This window comes from Conger conger, chromosome 5 (genome assembly GCF_963514075.1).
Source record: "Conger conger chromosome 5, fConCon1.1, whole genome shotgun sequence".
NCBI classification, from domain to species: Eukaryota; Metazoa; Chordata; class Actinopteri; order Anguilliformes; family Congridae; genus Conger; species Conger conger.
The window spans coordinates 63770187-63777686 of NC_083764.1; the positions used below are offsets into that span (position 1 = coordinate 63770187).

Genomic DNA, 7500 nt, shown 5'->3' on the forward strand with positions numbered 1-7500 from the left:
TACAGTAGGGTTTATTCACCAAATAATCAACCTATTGTGAACAACGGGCTGTGCTGTTTTCACTAGGAGCCAGCCAACAGGCCAGGATCCCCTTGGCCCTTCTTTACGTGTAATAACGGAGAAAGCAATAGTTCCTACGCTATTGTGTACGTCCCTTTACAAGAAAAAAACGCCGATTATTAAGAGTTTTATTGCAGGCGCAGTAGCAGGGAGTCATCAGTCGTGGGAATTCATTCCGTAGAATCAATGATCAGACGTAGAATGATCATCCATCAAAGACCCATGCGTCACAGTGGACTCGGTCTGCCACCTTGCGGCCATGTTGGGCAGCGCGGCTCCGTGAGACGTGAGAGTTTTCGCTACTGTTATTTGTTTTGGAGAAATACAGTATTATCCAGGGAGAATTCAAATCTGTTTTGTTTGTAGGTTACTAAATTGGTAACGCTAAGGGAAGTTTAGGTCTGTAGGTTACGTTTTATTGGTGACACGAAGAAACATATTTTGCACATTGGCACAAAAGTGGCGTTGCACTAAAAACAGACTGAGGTGATCTTATAAGCCCTCCTCACATACAGAGAGATTGGAAGATAACTCCAACTCCATGCCGTAGCTCTCAAAACAAGATTGGGAAACGACGGACGTCAGTGTTAAAACATTAATTTTCCAGCGCTGCAATCCATAAGACTAGAGACCAAAAACACCCTTTTTTTAAAATGGCGTTTTCCTTCATTAGTGTTTCACATTCCAAAATTCCCATACAGGTACCCGGCTGTGGTTCTATGGTGTAATGGTTAGCACTCTGGACTTTGAATCCAGCGATCCGAGTTCAAATCTCGGTAGAACCTTCAGTTTTAAGCATTTGTCGCGCTGAAACGAGCACATTTCTGCGACGGGACAGTCTAACAGTCGGGACAGATCGTTAACAAAAAGGGACTATTAAAGCGAAGACGCCTTGAACTGGCGCAACAAGTCGAAACCTAATACCAAATCATGCTCTGCTGACATTCGGCAGCAAACCTTTTTGCCGCTTTCAGCCGGGGCTAGAGTCGAGTTTATTCCCCAAAAAAACCAGGCTGGACATTATCGAGGGGAACCCCCAAAACAGGACCCCTAAACATGCATCAGATGGGCAGCTCTCCAGCGAGTCTTATTCAATTTCCAAAAAGAGAAAATGATTTCTCTTGTTACTCTTCTGCAGTGCCCCACAAAATCCAATAGAAGGCAGTATGACACAGCAGGGAAGTTATTACGAGTTTAAAATGTTTTGAACATATTGGCAGTTGATCAACTTTTTAAACGTTACCAAACGTCTACAAAAGTTCCCAGTAGCCCACTTTACGTCGCCGCTTTACTAATAAAAAAAGACTTATTTCAGGGCTTTAATTGACCTTATTTTACTGGTATCCAAGTCAGCTACCATTAATGGACAACAAATATCACTGGGATTTTACTAGGACCACCCAGTGGATCGCAGCTATCGCTAATGAGTGCTTTAATTAGGAACAAAAGTCGCGACACTTTTAATTGAACTTACACTTCAGCAGTCTGCTTCAACGCTTCAGTTACCGCCAGAAGTTACGAAGGAATTAAACAGTAGCCGACGGTAGCCATATTTATAATTTCACATTTTCCTCGCAGTGTCATCGCATACTGCGAAAGGGGAATACTGTGGATGTTATTGCCACCGTTTAATCCAAAGGAGATCATAATTGGCAACGTTAGTTTTTCTCCATTTGTCGTCGTTGTCGTGTTGTTGTTAAATTTTAGTGCTGCCAATAAACTTGGCAATGTGATTCACGGGGTCGTGTTTTCAAGTCCCGTCATTTGCTCTCTTTTTCGGAATAATCGCTCACAATCAAAGCTTTTGCCAGTTCATGTTCGCTTCAACAGCTTCACAGCCAGAATGCAGTGAGTGTCATTGAGTAATTTGTTAGGGATGAGCGAAGTCAAATTTATATATATACATATATATATATATATATATATATATATATATATATATATATATATATATATATAATCTTTTTCAAAACCCGTCACATTAATTACAAAAACCCATCAGAAAACCCTCCACCACCCAGTGCAGGACGAGAGGGAGGTTGTGCAGACTGAAATTCCTCAGAAAAGGATTTTAAAAAAATTATTATTATTTTTTCATTATTGACTCTGTATTATTTTTTTTACCATATTGTTGCCCCCAGCAGCAGCGACCACAGTGGCACTAGCGGGCAACATGTCCGAGCCAGAGCAAGAAATGAGCTTGAAAAACGAAGCCCGGTTCTGGCGGCTCGGTGCGACACAATTCCCCTGGCGGGCGTTTCATCTCTGCATTTCACGCCGGGCAATCAGCGTGAGGCCAAGAAGAAGAAGAAGAAGAAGAAGAAAGCGGCTCTGTGGGACGTGACCTCCGACCCGGCGTCGGAGCGGTGTCTCGTGCGCGGCGTTTCACCGCCGGAGATCACACGCGGGGAGCTGACAGCGCCCTCGGCCCGATCACGAGCCTGACCTCTGACCCCCACGAGGCCTCAGAGCCTCGTTAGGGCGGGCGTCTGTGCGCGTGGAAACACGGAACACGGAACGCGGAACACGGAATGCGGAACGCGGCCACCCCCTGCTCTGTCACCCAGGGGATTTATGGGTAACGGGATGCCCCTTCAGCCGTTGGAGAGAGAATAACAGTGCATTGAGGGAAAGACACACACACACACATGCACACACATGCAGTACACACACACACACACACACACACACAGACACGCTCACACACACACACTCACACACACACATACACTCACACTCACACTCACACACACACACACACACACACACACTCCTATTCACGCACGTGCATATAAAGAAATGGTCCAGTTCAGTCATACAGTGATACAGTGCAGTATTCATCAGAGAAAAAGCCACTCAGTATCCCAAACCTTCTTTTGGGCCAATATGAGAAATCTACCTCTTCCTGTGTTTACAGTCCCTACTTCCTCCATTCTCATTCCGAGAGCAGAAATAGGCGGGGTGGGGTGGGGGTAGATCCTTGGGTGGGGGGGTGGATCCTCCGGGCGGGGGCAGAAAGGGGGTAAATCTGCAGTCTGATCGGAGGCTGACAGGGGGAAGCAGGGGCATGCAGAAGATAAGAGCTCATTCCTAGGGCTGTGGATGCGCACAGGAAACAACACAGGTCCCTGCTTCCTGTGACCCGTTATCAAGGATCTGACTAAATGCACACGGGCAGCAGTATGGACAGGGTGGGAGAGAGAGAGAGGGAGAGAGAGGGAGAGACAGAGGGGAAGAGAGGGAGAGAGAGAGAGAGTGAGAGAGAGGGAGAGAGAGAGGGGGAGAGAGAGGAATAGAGAGAGGGAGAGAGAGAGAGAGAGCGAGAGAGAGGGAGAGAGAGAGAGAGCCCACCACACTCTTTTCAGCTCCTCGGTACTGACAGCAAGCTTATAATAGTGTCTGTACTGCAGGATCAGTGTCTGTACTACAGGGGTCAGTGTCTGTACTACAGAGGTCTGTGTCTGTACTGCAGGGGTCAATGTCTGTACTACAGAGGTCTGTGTCTGTCCTGCAGGGGTCAGTGTCTGTGCTGTAGGGGTCAGTGTCTGTACTGCAGGGGTCTGTGTCTGTACTGCAGAGATGAGAGTCTATAGTGTCACAGGGAGGAAACAGCTTGGGTCTCTAGCCAGTGTGTAGGGAGTGTGTAGGGAGTGTACAGGGAGTTTGTAGGGAGTGTGTAGGGAGTGAACAGGGAGTGAACAGGGAGTGTGTAGGGAGTGTGTAGGGAGTGAACAGGGAGTGTGTAGGGAGTGTACAGGGAGTGTGTAGGGAGTGTGTAGGGGAAAGCAGGGTGTAAATACGGATGTGATTACTGTAGAGAACACCCACCTCAGTACGAGGCCTACACCCTCTGAAAAAATGGTTCTGAAAGGAACCGTGTGATTCCACAGGAGAACCCTATCTAGTTAAGGGTTCTTTGTTGGGAAAATGGCTCTGTCTGGTAGCTTACACACATCACACCTTCATGACAGAGGGTTCCATAAAGAACTGAAAAGGGTTCCTCTATGGAGACAAGCTGAAGAACCCCTTTTTCTTGATTTTTGAGGGAATGCTCCCTAAACCTTCACTTGGAGCTCTGCAGGAAGTGATATTGGGCCACGCAAAATTCTTTCGCTCAAATGAACCTTTTTTTCTCCCCGGTTTGCCCAATCAGGGGGATTCAAACATCGCTGCTCCACACCAGTGATTTACAGTCAGCAGCACAATTCCAGCTCTGAGGAAAGTGTGCAGGTATGTGCATATTGTGTGTGTGTGTGTGTGTGTGTGTGAGAGTGTGTGTATTTATATATATATATACATATATATGTGTGTGTGTATTTAGTATTTATACGTGTGTGTGTGCGTATTTATATGTGTGTGTATTTATATATATATACATATATATGTGTGTGTATGTATTTATACGTGTGTGTATGTATTTATGCATGTGTGTATTAATATACGTGTGTGTATGTATTTATACGTGTGTGTGTGTATGTATTTATACGTGCGTGTGTGTGTGTATTTATACGTATGTGTGTGTATGTATTTATACGTGCGTGTGTGTATGTATTTATACGTGTGTATGTATTTATGCATGTGTATATTAATATACATGTGTGTGTATGTATTTATACGTGTGTGTATGTATTTATGCATGTGTGTATTAATATACATGTGTGTGTATGTATTTATACGTGTGTGTGTGTGTGTGTGTGTATGTATTTCTACAAGTGTGTGTGTGTGTGTGTATGTATTTCTACGTGTGTGTGTGTGTGTGTATGTATTTATACGTGCGTGTGTGTGTGTGTGTGTGTATGTATTTATACGTGTGTGTGTGTGTGTGTGTGTGTGTGTATAAATACACGGGTGATGTCCTCTGTATTTAGGCGGCTCTCTCGGTCAGAGACTCCCGCTCCGCTGGTCGTGTTTTTAGATGTTGTGGCTGAGAGAAGCTCAGTGCCACACCGCCCTCCTCACACGCGGTCCAGATAAAACACCGTTCCTGAACAGGCCGCGGACACCCTCAGCACCCTGCAATTTAAAACCAGCCACTCTCTCTGACCTGCCCTCTGTGGAGAGACAGTCTGTCTTTATCCTGCATTACATCACCTTTCACCTTTTAGCACTCTTATCCAGAGCCTTTCTTTTCATATTACTGAACAAATTTAGTTGAGCACTTTGGGAAAGTGAAAAATCTCTGAGAAACAATCTTTTGAGGAACAAGCCCACTTTGCTAACCACTGTATTACACTTTTGAGATACTCACATATGTGTTTATTTTAGTTAGTGTTCTCATTTCCGAACACGGCTGACGTACATGACTGGGACCCGGAAGGTTGGTGGTTCAGGCCCCGGTGTAGCCACGATAAGATCCGCACAGCTGTTGGGCCCTTGCACAAGGCCCCTAACCCAACATTGCTGCAGGGGGATTGGCCCCTGCTTTGTCTAATCAACTGTAAGATGCTTTGGATAAAAGCATCAACTCAATAACAAATTATTATTATTAATTTAATGTGCAGTGTGCAGAATCGCCCCCTCTACACACACACACACACACACACACACACACACACACCAACAAAACATTGCCACATTTTTGTTCTAAACTAAAATGGTTGAGCAACCAGGTATGAATCAGCCAAGAGAGAGTCAAGTCAATAAATCAGGCAAAAGAAATGTTACTCTTGTGTAAATCCCTGATGCACACTGTCCCCTCCAGCTAATTAACCCAAACACTGCCATTTTAGACACAGGGCCCTGATCTCTGCAGATGGAATGTTGCGGAAGCAGTGCATCTGGATGAGTTCTGGAACCAACGGCGCATTCTGATGACATCACAATGCGAAGGCTGCAGTGGTGACATCACAGAGGTTTCGCAGTCGAGCGTATGGTCTCTCGGTGTTCCATAAGGTCAGTCTGTAGTTCGGTGGTGTATGATCATTGGCGATTATGTTTTCGTTTCATCCTTGTGCCCGTCACTGAGACTTCTATTCCATTGAATTCTATTGAACTTTGACCCCGTCTCAAGCTCATTTGTCATAACAGCCTGATTACATTACATTACATTACATTACATTATAGAAAGTTATTTTAGAATATTCTCATCTGGAATCACCATTAGCGTTTCAACAGCTAGCTTCCATGTCTTGAGCGGACAAACGATTCCACTTCGCAGTGCGCTCTTATCGGTTATGTGTGCATACTTTGTACGAGCGACAACGTTCAAAATCAAGGTCCAGCAATTACGTGGTTACATTGGTAACAATGTAGCGATATCCGCTGGGCTAATCATCCATCACCAAGCTATGAACTGGCCTTCACTGGCTCGGTTCATATTTCACAGCTGCTGAATATAGCTACGTATGCGCCGTACGTGGCGATACTCAAAAGGAAGCACACAAAGGGAACGAGTGCGGCTTCATCGCCTGGCTGAGCAGGCCCGGCCCGAACGGTGAGGAGCAGGAACAGCCGTCGTCATCGCTTGGCAGAGTGTGAATCGCTCCCTGACCTCGGAAAAACGATAATTACAGCCAGATTGTTTGATTACAAATACACGCGGCAGGTTCCGCAGGTTGCGCAACGGGGCCTCGTGAGTTTCTGAACGCTCCGCGCTCTGCGGGCGTGAGTGGAAGGAGGACTGGCGTGCGTTTGAACGGAAAAACGAACAACAACAAAAGCTATAGGCGTCGGCTTTCACGTCGAGAGTCGACAGGAGAGACGCACACACACGGACGCGACAGTTCGGCACAATAGAACCCAGGAGCAGACGGTAATCTTTTATCATAATGAGGAAGGCTTATGATGCCAGACTGAGCCGTTGTGATCAGGGCTGACAATTATTTTTTGTCACAATAATGAAGGCTTGTGATGTCACGTTGTGGCATTGTGATGTCACAAGAATGTGCCTCTGGTTCCAGAACTCCGCCTCCGTGGGCCCCTGCCTGCCATCCACGGTGAAAAGTCGGGAGGGGCAGACTTCCAGATGATAGCCTGGAGTGACAGATATAGAGAGAGAGAGCCAGGGAGACGTTCGGAAAAGTCCCGGGGAAAAAACCTGGAAAACCTACGCAGGGTGTGCTAACCACTGGCGTGTAGGTGCAGCACCAGCGGAAAAAGCACGAGCTGGCCGTTTATAAACACGCCTGTGCGCTTTAATCCACAGGGTCAGGCCATTTCAGGGGCTAAACTTAGACTCTCCCCACCCAGGGTAGGGCCAGGCCGCGGCCGTTAAGTCTGCGAATGAAAGCGTTTCCTCTGCGATAAGGAGCAGGGCGGCATTAATGTGGCACCACAGGCTTCTCAGCACGTTCCCAGCAAACTCGGAAAAACTGAAGTGTATCCTGGTCATTATGAAATCTCTTTCATGCTCAACTCTTGGGATACAAGCGGGTGCTTTTTGTGATCCTTGGATGGGAACGACGCCTTAATCTCTGGAAATCGGGACGGAAATATATCCGA

At 46.3% G+C, this 7500-nt stretch overlaps 1 non-coding gene across 1 annotated transcript; it reads left to right on the forward strand.

Annotated features, from left to right (window-relative positions):
* Positions 1–773: 773 nt before the first annotated feature.
* trnaq-uug (transfer RNA glutamine (anticodon UUG)) lies at positions 774–845 on the forward strand. The gene has a single exon. It is a non-coding gene; the product is annotated as a tRNA-Gln (tRNA).
* Positions 846–7500: the final 6655 nt, after the last annotated feature.